Genomic DNA, 15,469 nt, shown 5'->3' with positions numbered 1-15,469 from the left:
AGGGATCTGCTTTCGAATTCCTCTTTTGGTGGGACACCTGAGGTAACAAACCTGAAAGGAGCCCTCCCATCCCACAGATTGACGAAAAACAATTGGGATCGGGCCAAATCCACAGATAGCAAGATTCGTCCATGGCCCATGAGGCCTCCCCAACATTCCACGGCCATCGCTGATACAAACTCCAGAGACAAAAGCCTGAGCACGCGCCTCAGACTCGCTCATTCTTCATATCCTGAAGAGTTCTTCAGATAAGAACCTAAACGGCAATTGAATGCACCCAAAATATATAGTCTAACCTGGGCACTAAAGCACTGTCTGACAACCTGAGCCCGGACCTCGTGACCAACACCCAGACAGCTGACCGCACACTGAGCACATCAGACCTGCCATGGCCTTAGGTCATCATGTCTTCCCTACCTCAGTTTTCAGGCTTCAGAACCTAGACCTTATCTCCAATCACTGCCCAGGGGTGACTGTGATGCAGAAATCAGAACTCTTCCTTACCCATGGCAAGAAACCTTGTGGTTGGCATGTTGTCCAACGTTCAGTGTAGGAGAAATCTGCCTTCACCCTGAGGCCCCGCCCATTTTTGAGTGCGACGAGGGCATAAACACCCATTGTGACCCTCAGCGTGAGTCCTGTCCTCTAGTACGTCCTCTCAGTGGCTGGACCATTAGATGTCATAATGGGCTTGACATGTCCCTAGGCCCCAATTTTTAACCAGATTTCTGGTTGTCCAGTCCCCTCTCCTCAGGGCTCTACTCTGGAATCCCTCATTTGGTGGGACACCCGAGTTTGAAAAACAAAACAAAACAAATGAACAACAAGAGAACAACGGACTTCTTCCATCCCACAGAATGACCCCAAACTCTTTGGACGGGGCCAAACCCCCAGAGAGTAAGACTCGTCCATTTCCCATGAAGTCACCTGGAAATTTCACGACCATGAGTGACACGATATCCAGAGACAAAAACTTGAGCAAGAGCCTCACACTCGCCCTTTTTTCATATCCCGAAAAGTTCTCCTCATGGTCTGTAGATCAGTCCTGCCATACCTATGACCCGAAACATAAACCGAGTTTGTGTTTTCAGGCAACCGTCCAAACAGCCCTGGCCTACAAACCCTACAGGCTCAGGCTCCTGGTGCCAAACCTGACGACTGTGCTTGCCCTCTACAAGGGAATTGTATGTGCCTATTCCAGTGGCCACAACCCTACTAAGAGGATAAACCTCCAAAGTCCCTGATGCCATCCCAATATTTGTGGCTTCCCAGGACAAACAGGGGCAATCTGGGTCCATCTGAGCACCTACGGTCACTCAGACCCATAGACTGATCCCAGAGGTAAAAAGGAACGAACAGGCCCCTAGGCACCTCTCGGATCCATTGCTTTGGTTTCCAGGCATCTCTCCTCAGAGGCCTGGATTTCAATAAGAGCATATGGCTGTTTCTGGACTCACCCATCAGAACAAATCTCATCTACACATGGCAAACTTGCACGATGGAGCTGTGTGAAAGCCTCTCTTTAGGAGAACCATTCAGGGCCCCAGTGCCACTGCTTCATTCCAAGGTCTCCATAGACACGATATCATATTAGGACACATCCACGGGAGAGTCCATATCAACTCAGCCTCCTCGGTGCTCCCCCAATCCAGAAGATCTAACCTGTCTTGTTGCTTGGAGACAATTGGAATGCGAAGTGGGCCACCCAGCCATCCATCCTTAGAACGGTGCTCGGAATCGTTGTCCTGGAGCCAACCAATAGGTCGCAATTGTCCTGCAGAAGAATCTTTGCACTTGGGAGCTTCTCACAACTCCCATCGCGGGAAAACCCCCATGGCCTCGTGATCCACCCCCCTTCAAGAAGGGGCCATCAGGGTCAGACTGTCCAACCTGAGCAATCGTCTGATCCTCGCCCTGAATTCAGATGCACGAGATCTCGATTCAGGTCTGTAGATTGTGCCTGCCATATCCTCACCCAGATACCTAGGCCTAGCTTCGGTCTCAGACTTCCGTCTTAGGACTACTGGCCCACAAGCCCTCCAGTTTGGCAACCCAGATCTACAATGCAGCACTCTGCCTGCCCTCCAGAAGAAAAACATTGCCCTCTGGGGCTACCCAGAAACCCCAAATGAGGATCAACGGGGCACGCCATTCGGCTGTACCCCAAATATATAGGCTGACCTGGGCACTAATGCCCTTTCTGACACAGCCTGATTCTGGACCTCCTGGCTCCCCCCAGACAAATGACCACACTCTGAGCACATCGGACCCCTCATGGCCTTAGGTCGTCATCTCTTCTCAACCTGGGTTTTCAGGCTTCAGAACTTAGACATTATCTCCAATCACGGCCCGTGTTTGAAAATGATGCAGATAACAGAAGTCTTTCGCCATGGCAAGAAACCTTGTGGTTGGCATGTTGTCCAAGGTTCAGTGTAGTTGAAACCAGTGTGGCCCATGAGGCTCTGCCCATGCTTGCGGGCCACATTGGTCACAAACACACATTGTGACCCTCAGCCTGAGCCCAGTCCTCAGGTAAGGCCTCTCAGTGTCTGGATGGAGAGAGAGCATATTGGGCTTGCCATGCCCCTAGGCCCCAATTTTTAACCATAGTTCGGGTTGTCCCTTCACTCATCCCAGGGATCTGCTTTCGAATTCCTCTTTTGGTGGGACACCTGAGGTAACAAACCTGAAAGGACCCCTCCCATCCCACAGATTGACGAAAAACAATTGGGATCGGGCCAAATCCACAGATAGCAAGATTCGTCCATGGCCCATGAGGCCTCCCCAACATTCCACGGCCATCGCTGATACAAACTCCAGAGACAAAAGCCTGAGCACGCGCCTCAGACTCGCTCATTCTTCATATCCTGAAGAGTTCTTCAGATAAGAACCTAAACGGCAATCGAATGCACCCAAAATATATAGTCTAACCTGGGCACTAATGCACTGTCTGACAACCTGAGCCCGGACCTTGTGACCAACACCCAGACAGTTGATCGCACACTGAGCACATCAGAACCGCCATGGCCTTAGGTCATCATCTCTTCCCTACCTCAGTTTTCAGGCTTCAGAACCTAGACCTTATCTCCAATCACTGCCCAGGGGTGACTGTGATGCAGAAATCAGAACTCTTCCTTACCCATGGCAAGAAACCTTGTGGTTGGCATGTTGTCCAACGTTCAGTGTAGGAGAAATCTGCCTTCATCCTGAGGCCCCGCCCATTTTTGAGTGCGACGAGGGCATAAACACCCATTGTGACCCTCAGCCTGAGTCCTGTCCTCTAGTACGTCCTCTCAGTGGCTGGACCATTAGATGTCATAATGGGCTTGACATGTCCCTAGGCCCCAATTTTTAACCAGATTTCTGGTTGTCCAGTCGCCCCTCCCCAGGGCTCTACTCTGGAATCCCTCATTTGGTGGGACACCCGAGTTTGAAAAACAAAACAAAACAAATGAACAACAACAGAACAACGGACTTCTTCCATCCCACAGAATGACCCCAAACTCTTTGGACAGGGGCAAACCCCCAGAGAGTAAGACTCGTCCATTTCCCATGATGTCACCCGGAAATTTCAAGACCATGAGTGACACGATATCCAGAGACAAAAACTTGAGCAAGAGCCTCACACTCGCCCTTTTTTCATATCCCGAAGTGTTCTCCTCATGGTCTGTAGATCAGTCCTGCCATACCTATGACCCGAAACATAAACCGAGTTTGTGTTTTCAGACAACCGTCCAAACAGCCCTGGCCTACACACCCTACAGGATCAGGCCCCTGGAGCCAAACCTGACGACTGTGCTTCCCCTCTACAAGGGAATTGTATGTGCCTATTCCAGTGGCCACAACCCTACTGAGAGGATAAACCTCCAAAGTCCCTGAGGCCATCCCAATATTTGTGGCTTCCCAGGACAAACAGGGGCAATCTGGGTCCATCTGAGTTCCTACGGTCACTCAGACCCATAGACTGATGTCCCCAGAGGTAAAAAGGAACGAACAGGCCCCTGGCACCTCTCGGATCCATTGCTTTGGTTTCCAGGCATCTCTCCTCAGAGGCCTGTATTTCAATAACAGCATATGGCTGTTTCTTGACTCACCCATCAAAACAAATCTCATCTACACATGGGAAACTTGCACGATGGAGCTGTGTGAAAGCCTCTCTATAGGAGAAAGATTCAGGGCCCCAGTGCAACTGCTTCATTCCAAGGTCTCCATAGACACGAAATCATATTAGGACACATCCACAGGAGAGTCTATTTCAACTCAGCCTCCTCGGTTGCTCCCCCAGATGCAGCAGATCTAACCTGTCTTGTTGCTTGGAGACAATAGGAATGCGAAGTGGGCCACCCAGCCATCCATCCTTAGTACGGTGCTCGGAATCGTTGTCCTGGAGCCAACCAACAGGTCTCAATTGTCCTGCAGAAGAATCTTTGCAGTTGGGAGCTTCTCACAACTCCCATCGCAGGAAAAACCCAATGTCCTCGTGATCCACCCCCCCTCAAGAAGGGGCCATCAGGGACAGACTGTCCAACCTGAGCAATCGTCTGATCCTCGCCCTGAATTCAGATGCACGAGATCTCGATTCAGGTCTGTAGATTGTGCCTGCCCTATCCTCACCCAGAAACCGAGGCCTAGCTTGGGTTCTCAGACTTCCGTCCTAGGACTACTGGCCCACAAGCCTTCCACTTTGGCAATCCAGATCTACAATTCAGCACTCTGCCTGCCCTCCAGAAGAAAAACATTGCCCTCTGGGGCTACCCAGAAACCCCAAATTACGATCAACGGGGCACGCCATTCGGCTGTACCCAAAATATATAGGCTGACCTGGGCACTAATGCCCTTTCTGATACAGCCTGAGCCTGGAACTCCTGGCTCCCCCCAGACAGGTGACCACACTCTTAGCACATCGGACCCCTCATGGCCTTAGGTCGTCATCTCTTCTCAACCTCGGTTTTCAGGCTTCAGAACCTAGACATTATCTCCAATCACGGCCCGGGTTTGAAAATGATGCAGATATCGGAAGTCTTTCGCCATGGCAAGAAACCTTGTGGTTGGCATGTTGTCCAAGGTTCAGTGTAGTTGAATCCAGTGTGGCCCATGAGGCCCCGCCCATGCTTGCGGGCCACATTGGTCACAAACACACATTGTGACCCTCAGCCTGAGCCCAGTCCTCAGGTAAGGCCTCTCAGTGGCTGGATGGAGAGACAGCATATTGGGCTTGCCATGCCCGTAGGCCCCAATTTTTAACCATAGTTCGGGTTGTCCCTTCACTCTTCCCAGGGATCTGCTTTCGAATTCCTCTTTTGGTGGGACACCTGAGGTAACAAACCTGAAAGGAGCCCTCCCATCCCACAGATTGACGAAAAACAATTGGGATCGGGCCAAATCCACAGATAGCAAGATTCGTCCATGGCCCATGAGGCCTCCCCAACATTCCACGGCCATTGCTGATACAAACTCCAGAGACAAAAGCCTGAGCACGCGCCTCAGACTCGCTCATTCTTCATATCCTGAGAATTCTTCAGGTAAGAACCTAAACGGCAATCGAATGCACCCAAAATATATAGTCTAACCTGGGCACTAATGCACTGTCTGACAACCTGAGCCCGGTCCTCGTGAACAACACCCAGACAGCTGACCGCACACTGAGCACATCAGACCCGCCATGGCCTTAGGTCATCATCTCTTCCCTACCTCAGTGTTCAGGCTTCAGAACCTAGACCTTATCTCCAATCACTGCCCAGGGGTGACTGTGATGCAGAAATCAGAACTCTTCCTTACCCATGGCAAGAAACCTTGTGGTTGGCATGTTGTCCAACGTTCAGTGTAGGAGAAATCTGCCTTCACCCTGAGGCCCCGCCCATTTTTGAGTGCGACGAGGGCATAAACACCGATTGTGACCCTCAGCGTGAGTCCTGTCCTAGAGTACGTCCTCTCAGTGGCTGGACCATTAGATGTCATAATGGGCTTGACATGTCCCTAGGCCCCAATTTTTAACCAGATTTCTGGTTGTCCAGTCGCCCCTCCCCTAGGGCTCTACTCTGGAATCCCTCATTTGGTGGGACACCCGAGGTTGAAAAACAAAACAAAACAAATGAACAACAACAGAACAACGGACTTCTTCCATCCCACAGAATGACCCCACACTCTTTGGTCGGGGCCAAACCCCCAGAGAATAAGACTCGTCCATTTCCCATGAAGTCACCTGGAAATTTCTCGACCATGAGTGACACGATATCCAGAGACAAAAACTTGAGCAATAGCCTCACACTCGCCCTTTTTTCATATCCCGAAGTTATCTCCTCATGGTCTGTAGATCAGTCCTGCCATACCTATGACCCGAAACATAAACCGAGTTTGTGTTTTCAGACAACCGTCCAAACAGCCCTGGCCTACACACCCTACAGGCTCAGGCCCCTGGAGCCAAACCTGACGACTGTGCTTGCCCTCTACAAGGGAATTGTATGTGCCTATTCCAGTGGCCACAACCCTACTAAGAGGATAAACCTCCAAAGTCCCTGAGGCCATCCCAATATTTGTGGCTTCCCAGGACAAACAGGGGCAATCTGGGTCCATCTGAGTTCCTACGGTCACTCAGACCCATAGACTGATGTCCCCAGAGGTAAAAAGGAACGAACAGGCACCTAGGCACCTCTCGGATCCATTGCTTTGGTTTCCAGGCATCTCTCCTCAGAGGCCTGGATTTCAATAAGAGCATATGGCTGTTTCTTGACTCACCCATCAAAACAAATCTCATCTACACATGGGAAACTTGCACGATGGAGCTGTGTGAAAGCCTCTCTATAGGAGAACCATTCAGGGCCCCAGTGCCACTGCTTCATTCCAAGGTCTCCATAGACACGAAATCATATTAGGACACATCCACGGGAGAGTCCATTTCAACTCAGCCTCCTCGGTTGCTCCCCCAGATCCAGCAGATCTAACCTGTCTTGTTGCTTGGAGACAATTGGAATGCGAAGTGGGCCACCCAGCCATCCATCCTTCGAACGGTGCTCAGAATCGTTGTCCTGGAGCCAACCAACAGGTCTCAATTGTCCTGCAGAAGAATCTTTGCAGTTGGGAGCTTCTCACAACTCCCATCGCGGGAAAGCCCCCATGGCCTCGTGATCCACCCCCCCTTCAAGAAGGGGCCATCAGGGACAGACTGTCCAACCTGAGCAATCGTCTGATCCTCGCCCTGAATTCAGATGCACGAGATCTCGATTCAGGTCTGTAGATTGTGCCTGCCATATCCTCACCCAGATACCTAGGCCTAGCTTGGGTTCTCAGACTTCCGTCCTAGGACAAATGGCCCACAAGCCCTCCAGTTTGGCAATCCAGATCTACAATGCAGCACTCTGCCTGCCCTCCTGAAGAAAAACATTGCCCTCTGGGGCTACCCAGAAACCCCAAATGAGGATCAACGGGGCACGCCATTCGGCTGTACCCCAAATATATAGGCTGACCTGGGCACTAATGCCCTTTCTGACACAGCCTGATCCTGGACCGCCTGGCTCCCCCCAGACAAGTGATCACACTCTGAGCACATCGGACCCCTCATGGCCTTAGGTCGTCATCTCTTCTCAACCTCGGTTTTCAGGCTTCAGTACCTAGACATCATCTCCAATCACGGCCCGGGTTTGAAAATGATGCAGATATCAGAAGTCTTTCGCCATGGCAAGAAACCTTGTGGTTGGCATGTTGTCCAAGGTTCAGTGTAGTTGAAACCAGTGTGGCCCATGAGGCTCTGCCCATGCTTGCGGGCCACATTGGGCACAAACACACATTGTGACCCTCAGCCTGAGCCCAGTCCTCAGGTAAGGCCTCTCAGTGGCTGGATGGAGAGACAGCATATTGGGCTTGCCATGCCCCTAGGCCCCAATTTTTAACCATAGTTCGGGTTGTCCCTTCACTCTTCCCAGGGATCTGCTTTCGAATTCCTCTTTTGGTGGGACACCTGAGGTAACAAACCTGAAAGGAGCCCTCCCATCCCACAGATTGACGAAAAACAATTGGGATCGGGCCAAATCCACAGATAGCAAGATTCGTCCATGGCCCATGAGGCCTCCCCAACATTCCACGGCCATCGCTGATACAACTCCAGAGACAAAAGCCTGAGCATGCGCCTCAGACTCGCTCATTCTTCATATCCTGAAGAATTCTTCAGATAAGAACCTACACGGCAATCGAATGCACCCAAAATATATACTCTAACCTGGGCACTAATGCACTGTCTGACAACCTGAGCCCGGACCTCGTGACCAAAACCCATACAGCTGACCGCACACTGAGCACATCAGACCCGCCATGGCCTTAGGTCATCATCTCTTCCCTACCTCAGTTTTCAGGCTTCAGAACCTAGACCTTATCTCCAATCACTGCCCAGGGGTGACTGTGATGCAGAAATCAGAACTCTTCCTTACCCATGGAAAGAAACCTTGTGGTTGGCATGTTGTCCAACGTTCAGTGTAGGAGAAACCAGCATTCACCCTGAGGCCCCGCCCATTCTTGAGTGCGACGAGGGCATAAACACGCATTGTGACTCTCAGTGTGAGTCCTGTCCTCTAGTATGTCATCTCAGTGGCTGGACCATTAGATGTCATAATGGGCTTGACATGTCCCTAGGCCCCAATTTTTAACCAGATTTCTGGTTGTCCAGTCGCCCCTCCCCAGGGCTCTACTCTGGATTCCCTCATTTGGTGGGGCACCTGAGGTTTAAAAACAAAACAAAACAAATGAACAACAGAACAACGGACTTCTTCCATCCCACAGAATGACCCCAAACTCTTTGGACGGGGCCAAACCCCCAGAGAGTAAGACTCGTCCATTTCCCATGAAATCACCCGGAAATTTCACGACCATGAGTGACACGATATCCAGAGACAAAAACTTGAGCAGAGCCTCACACTCGCCCTTTTTTCATATCCCGAAGAGTTCTCCTCATGGTCTGTAGATCAGTCCTGCCATACATATGACCTGAAACATAAGCCGAGTTTGTGTTTTCAGACAACTGTCCAAACAGCCCTGGCCTACACACCCTACAGGCTCAGGCCCCTGGATCCAAACATGAAGATTGGGCTTGCCCTCTCCAAGGGAATTGTATGTGCCCATTCCAATGGCCACAACCCTACTAAGAGGATAAACCTCCAAAGTCCCTGAGGCCATCCCAATATTTGTGGCATCCCAGGAACAACAGGGGCAATCTGGGCCCATCTGAGCACCTACCGCCACTCAGACCCATAGACTGATGTCCCCAGAGGTAAAAATGAACGAACAGGCCCATAGGCACCTATCGGATCCATTGCTTTGGTTTCCAGGCTCTCTCCTTAGAGATCCTTAGAACCCTTAGAATCCTGCTCTTGTGTCGTTCCTTATGGGACATCCTTGAGCCATCCAACAGGTCTCGACTGTCCCACAGGAGTCCTTGTGCATGGACCACCTCACAACTCATATCATGGAAAGCTTCCAAGGTCACATGATGCCGCCAATCTTCATGAAGGCGGATCATGGAAAGAAACTCCAACCTGAGCCAACGGCTGATCTTCGCCTTGACTTCAGATGCACGAGATCTTGATTAAGCTCTTCAGAGTGCACCTGCTGTGCCCTCACCCCAAAACCTAAGCATAGCTAGTGTTCTCAGACTTCCTTCCTCACTCTCCTGGACCACACGCCCTCCATTTTGGGATTTCCGATGACACAGTGCTGCACTCTGCCTGCCCTCTAGAAGAAAAACGTTGCCCTATGGGTCTACCCAGAAACCTCAAATGAGGACAAACCTGCATGCCACTCAACTGTACACCAATTATATAGTCTAGCCTGTGCACTAATGCCCTGTCTGACACAACCTGAGGCCTGAATTCCCAACCGACACCCAGACAGCTTGCCATACACTGAGAACATCTGAACCGCCATGGCCTTAGGTTGCCATCTCTTTCCAACCTGGTTCTCAGGCGACAGAAACCTAGACCTTATCTCTACTCATTTCCCATGGGTGAACGTGATGCAGAAATCATAACTCCTCCTTCCCTCTCGCCAGAATCTTGTGGTTGGCATCTTATCCAAAGTTCAGTGTAGGACCCCTGTAGGGCCTACAGGAGTAGTAGTAGGGCCCCTGAGGGTAGTGTAGGGTCCCTGAGGCCCTGCCCATGCTTAAGAGCTGCGGTGGGCACAAACACACATTGGGACCCTCAGTTTGAACCCTGTCCTCAAGTAAAGCCTCTCAGTGGCTGGACCATGAACCCACATATGGGGCCTGCCATGCCCCAAGTCACCCAATCTTAACCAGAGATAGAGACATCTAGTCACCCCTACTCAGGGCTCTGCTCTGGAATCCCTCTTTGGTGGGACATTTGAGGTAAGTAAACACAGAAAGGATTCCTCCCACCCACAGAATGACCCCAATCACTTGGGATCAGGCCATCCCCAGAGAGAAAGACTCCTCCATGGCCCATGAGGCCAGCCCGACATTCCACGGCCACTATTGACACAAAATCCAGAGACATAAGCCTCACCCTTAGGTCATAGCCCAAAAAATTCTCCTCATAGTCTGTAGATCGGGCCTGCCATACCTACGTCCCCAAACCGTGTTTTCAGACTTCTATCCTGACATCCCTGTCCCACACACCCTCCAGGCTGAGGCCCCTGGAGCCACACCTCAGGACTGTGCCTGCCCTCTCCAAGGAAATTCTTCCCATTCCATTGGCCACAACCCTACAGATTAGGAGAAACCTCCAAAGTCCCAGAGGCCATTCCAATAGTGTAGGCCGCCCAGATCAAAGAGGGGTGATCTGTCACAAGCTGAGCAACGACCTCAACTCACCCGTAGACAGATATCCCAAGAGAAAGGTATTAAACTGGACAGGCACCTAGAACGTAATTGGTTCCATTGCTTTTGTTTCTAAGCATCTCTCCTTAGAGGCCTGTTTTCCAATACCAGCATATGGGGGATTCCAGAGATACCAATCAGAACAAATCTTGTCTCCACATGGGAAACTTATCCTTTGGAGCTCTGTAAAAACCTCCAGTTAGGAGAAAACTTCAGGTAACCGGAGTCACCGCCCTATTCCAAGGTCTCCATGGACACAAACCCGCATTATGACCATTCGGCAGGAGAGTACATTTCAACTCAGCCCCGTTGATTACTCCCTCAGAGCCAGAATATCACACCTGCCTTGTTGCTAGGAGACAACTTGAATGCAAAGCAGACTCTCTAGGCATCCATCGTTGGAATCCTGCTCTGGCGCCGTTCCATATGGGATGTCCTGGGAGCCTTCCAACAGGTCTTGACTGTCCTGCAGAAGGAATCCTTGCAGATTGGAGCATCTCACAACTCCTATCGTGGGAAAACCTACATGGCCTCATGAGATGCTCCCCTTTATAAAGTGGCCATCATGGACAGAAACTCCAACCTGAGCCAACTTCTGATCCATTGCTTTGGTTTCTATGCATCTCTCCTCAGAGGCCTGGTTTCCAATATCAGAATATGGGGGTTTCCTAAGGAAACAATCAGAACAGATCTCATCTCCACATGAGAAACTTACTCTTTGGAGCTGTGTCAATACCTCAGGTTAGGAGGATCCTTCAGGGCGCTGGCACCATGGCCCAATTCCACGGTCTCCAAGGACACAAACTTACATTATGATCCATCCTCAGGAGAGTCCATTTCAAATCAGCCCCCTCGGCTGCTCACCCAGAGCCAGCAGATCAAACCTGCCTTGTCACTAGGAGACAGTTGGAATGCGATGTGGGCTGCCCAGGCATCCATCCTTAGAACCCTGCTCTGGAGAATTTCTTTATGGGACGTCTTGAATCCAACCAACCTGTCTTGACTGTCTCGCAGAATGAATCCTTGTGGTTTGAAGCATCACACAATCCCACTGTGAGAAAACCTCCATTTCCTCATGATGCCCCACACCTTCATAAATGGGCCATCATGGACAGAAACTCCATCCTAAGCTAAAGTCTGATCCGCGCCCTGAATTCAGAAGCACGAGATCTCGATTCAGCACTTGAGAGTTTGCCTGCTGTGCCCTCGCCCCGAAACCTAAGCCTAACTTGTGTTCTCAGACTTCCGTCTTCACAATCCTGGCCACACCCCTCCAGTTTGGAAATCCTTGAGACATAATGCAGCACTCTGCCTGCCCTCCAGAAGAAAAATGTTGCCCTATAGGGCTAACCAGAAACGCCAAATGAGTAACAACCTGCATGCCACTCGACCATACCCCAATTATACAATCTAGCCTGTGCACTAAAGCCCTGTCTGACACAGCCTGAAGGCAGACCTCCAGTCCAACACCCAGACAGCTGGCCGTACACTGAGCATATGAAACCCACAATGGCTTTTGGCCATCATCTCTACCCAACCTCAGTTTTCACCTTCAGAACCTAGACCTTATCTCCACTCACTGCTCAGGAGTGAACGTGATACAAGAATCAGAACTTCTCGTTCGCCATGGCAAGAAACCTTGTGGTTGGCATGTTGTCCAACGTTCATTGTAGGAGAAAGCAGCATGGACTATGAGGCCCCACCTATCCCTGAGGGCTACAATTTGCACAAACACACATTGTGACCCTCAGCGTGAGCCCTATCCTCATGTAAAGCCTCTTAATGACTGGAACAACAGCCCACATATGGGGCTTGCCAAGCCCCTAGTCCCCCAATCTCAACCAGAGTTAGAGATGTCTAGTCACCCCTACTCAGGGCTCTGCTCTGGAATCCCTCTTTTGTGGGACACCTGAGGTAAAAAAAAAAAAAAAAAATACAGAAAGGACTCTTCCCATCCACCGAATGATCCCAACCACTTGGGAACAGGCCAAACCACCAGAGAAAGACTTCTCCATGGCCCTTGAGGACACCCCGACATTCCACAGCCACCGTAGGCACAAAATCCAGAGACAAAAGCCTGAGCAAACGCCACATACTCGCCCTTTGTTCATAGCCCGGAAAATTCTCACGGTCTGTAGATCGAGCCTTCATACATACATCCCCAAACCTAAGCTGAGTTTGTGTTTTCAGACTTCTGTCCCCACAGTCCTGGCCCACACACCATCCATGCTGGGGCCCCTGGAGCCACACCTGAGGACTGTGCCTTCCCACTCCAGGGGAATTCTGCCATTTCCATTGGCCACAACCCTATAGATTAGGAGAAACCTCCAAACTCCCCGAGGCCATCCCAATAGTGTTGGATGCCCAGGATAAACAGGGATGATCTTTCACAAGTTAGGAAACTACCTCCACTCAGACCCAGAGACAGATATCCCCATAGAATAAGATTGAACTGGACAGGCACTTAGGCCCTAATCAGATCCATTGCTTTTGTTTCCAGGCATCTCTCCTCAGAGGCCTGGTTACCAATACCAGCATACGGGGGATTACTGAGGCACTCATAGAAAAATCTCGTCTCCACATAGGAAATGTACTCTTTGGAGCTCTATAAAAACCTCTGTTTAGGAGAATCTTTCAGGGCCCCGGATCAAGCGCCCCATTCCAAGGTCTCCATGGACTTAAACCCACATTATGATCTATCCTCGGTAGAGTCCATGTCAACTCATCCTCCTTGGTTTCTCCCCCAGGGCCTGCAGATCAAACCTGCCTTGTTGCTAGGAGACAACTAGATTGGGAGGCGGGCTGCCCAGGCATCCATCCTTAGAACCCTACTCTGGAGTCGTTCCATATGGGACATCCTAGAGCCATCCAACAGGTCTCAAGTGCCCCACAGAAGGAATCTTTGCAGTCTGGTGCATCTCACAACTCCCATTGTGGGAAAATCTTCATGGCCTCTTGAGACTCACCAATATATAAAGGGGCCATCATGGACAGAAACTCCAACCAGAGCAAACGCTGACCGTACACTGAGCACGTCAGACTCGCCATGGCCTTAGGTCATCATTTCTTCCCTACCTCAGTTTTCAGGCTTCAGAACCTAGACCTTATCTCCAATCGCGGCCCAGGGGTGACTGTGACGCAGAAATCAGAAATATTCCTTTGCATGGCAGGAAACCTTGTGGTTGGAATGTTGTCCAACGTTCAGTGTAGGAGAAACCAGCATTCACCCTGAGGCCCTGCCCATTCTTGAGTGCCACGAGGGCATAAAAACGCATTGTGACCCTCAGCGTGAATCCTGTCCTCTACTACGTCCTCTCAGTGGCTGGACCATTAGATGTCATAATGGGCTTGACATGTCCCTAGGCCCCAATTTTTAACCAGATTTCTGGTTGTCCACTCGCCCGTCCCCAGGGCTCTACTCTGGAATCCCTCATTTGGTGGGACACCTGAGGTTGAAAAACAAAACAAAACAAATCCACAAGAACAGAACAACGGACTTCTTCAATCCCACAGAATGACCCCAAACTCTTTGGATGGGGCCAAACCCCCAGAGAGTAAGACTCGTCCATTTCCCATGAAGTCACCCGGAAATTTCACGACCATGAGTGAAACGATATCCAGAGATAAAAACTTGAGGAAGAGCCTCACCCTCGCCCTTTTTTCATATCCCGAAGACTTCTCCTCATGGTCTGTAGATCAGTCCTGCCATACCTATGACCCAAAACATAAGCCGAGTTTGTGTTTTCAGACAACTGTCCAAACAACCCTGGCCTACACACCCTACAGGCTCAGGCCCCTTGAGCCAAATCTGACGACGGTGCTTGCCCTCTCCAAGGGAATTGTATGTGCCCACTCCAATGGCCACAACCCTACTAATAGGATCAACCTCCACAGTCCCTGAGGCCATCCCAATATTTGTGGCTTCCCAGGGCAAACTGGGGCAATCTGGGCCCATCTGAGCACCTACTGGCACTCAACCCCTAGACTGCTGTCACCAGAGATAAAAATGAACGAACGGGTCCCTAGGCACCTATCGGATACATTGCTTTGGTTTCCAGGCATCTCTCCTCAGAGGCCTGGATTTCAATAACTGCATATGGTTGTTTCTTGAATCACCCATCAGAACAAATCTCATCTACACATGGGAAACTTGCACAATGGAGCTGTGTGAAAGCCTCTATTTAGGAGAACCCTTCAGGGCCCCAGTGACACCGCTTCATTCCAAGGTCTCTATAGACACAAAAACATATTAGGACACATCCACGGGAGAGTCCATTTCAACTCAGCCTCCTCGGTATCTCCTCCAGATCCAGCAGAACTAACCTGTCTTGTTGATTGGAGACAATTGGAATGCGAGGTGGGCTACCGAGACATCCATCCTTAGAACCCTGCTCACAATCGTTGTCCTGGAGCCAACCAACAGGTCTCAATTGTCCTGCAGATGAATCTTTGCAGTTGGGAGCTTCTCACAACTCCCATCGTGGGAAAACCCCCATGGCCTCGTGATCCACACCCCGTTCAAGAAGGGGCCATCAGGGACAAGATGTCCAACCAGTGCGATCGTCTAATCCTCGCCCTGACTTCCGATGCACGAGATCTCGATTCAGGTCTGTAGATTGTGCCTGCCATATCCTCACCAAGAAACCT

The sequence above is a fragment of the Mustela lutreola genome, chromosome 10, assembly GCF_030435805.1.
Source record: "Mustela lutreola isolate mMusLut2 chromosome 10, mMusLut2.pri, whole genome shotgun sequence".
NCBI lineage: Eukaryota > Metazoa > Chordata > Mammalia > Carnivora > Mustelidae > Mustela > Mustela lutreola.
This window is presented reverse-complemented; position numbering follows the sequence as displayed.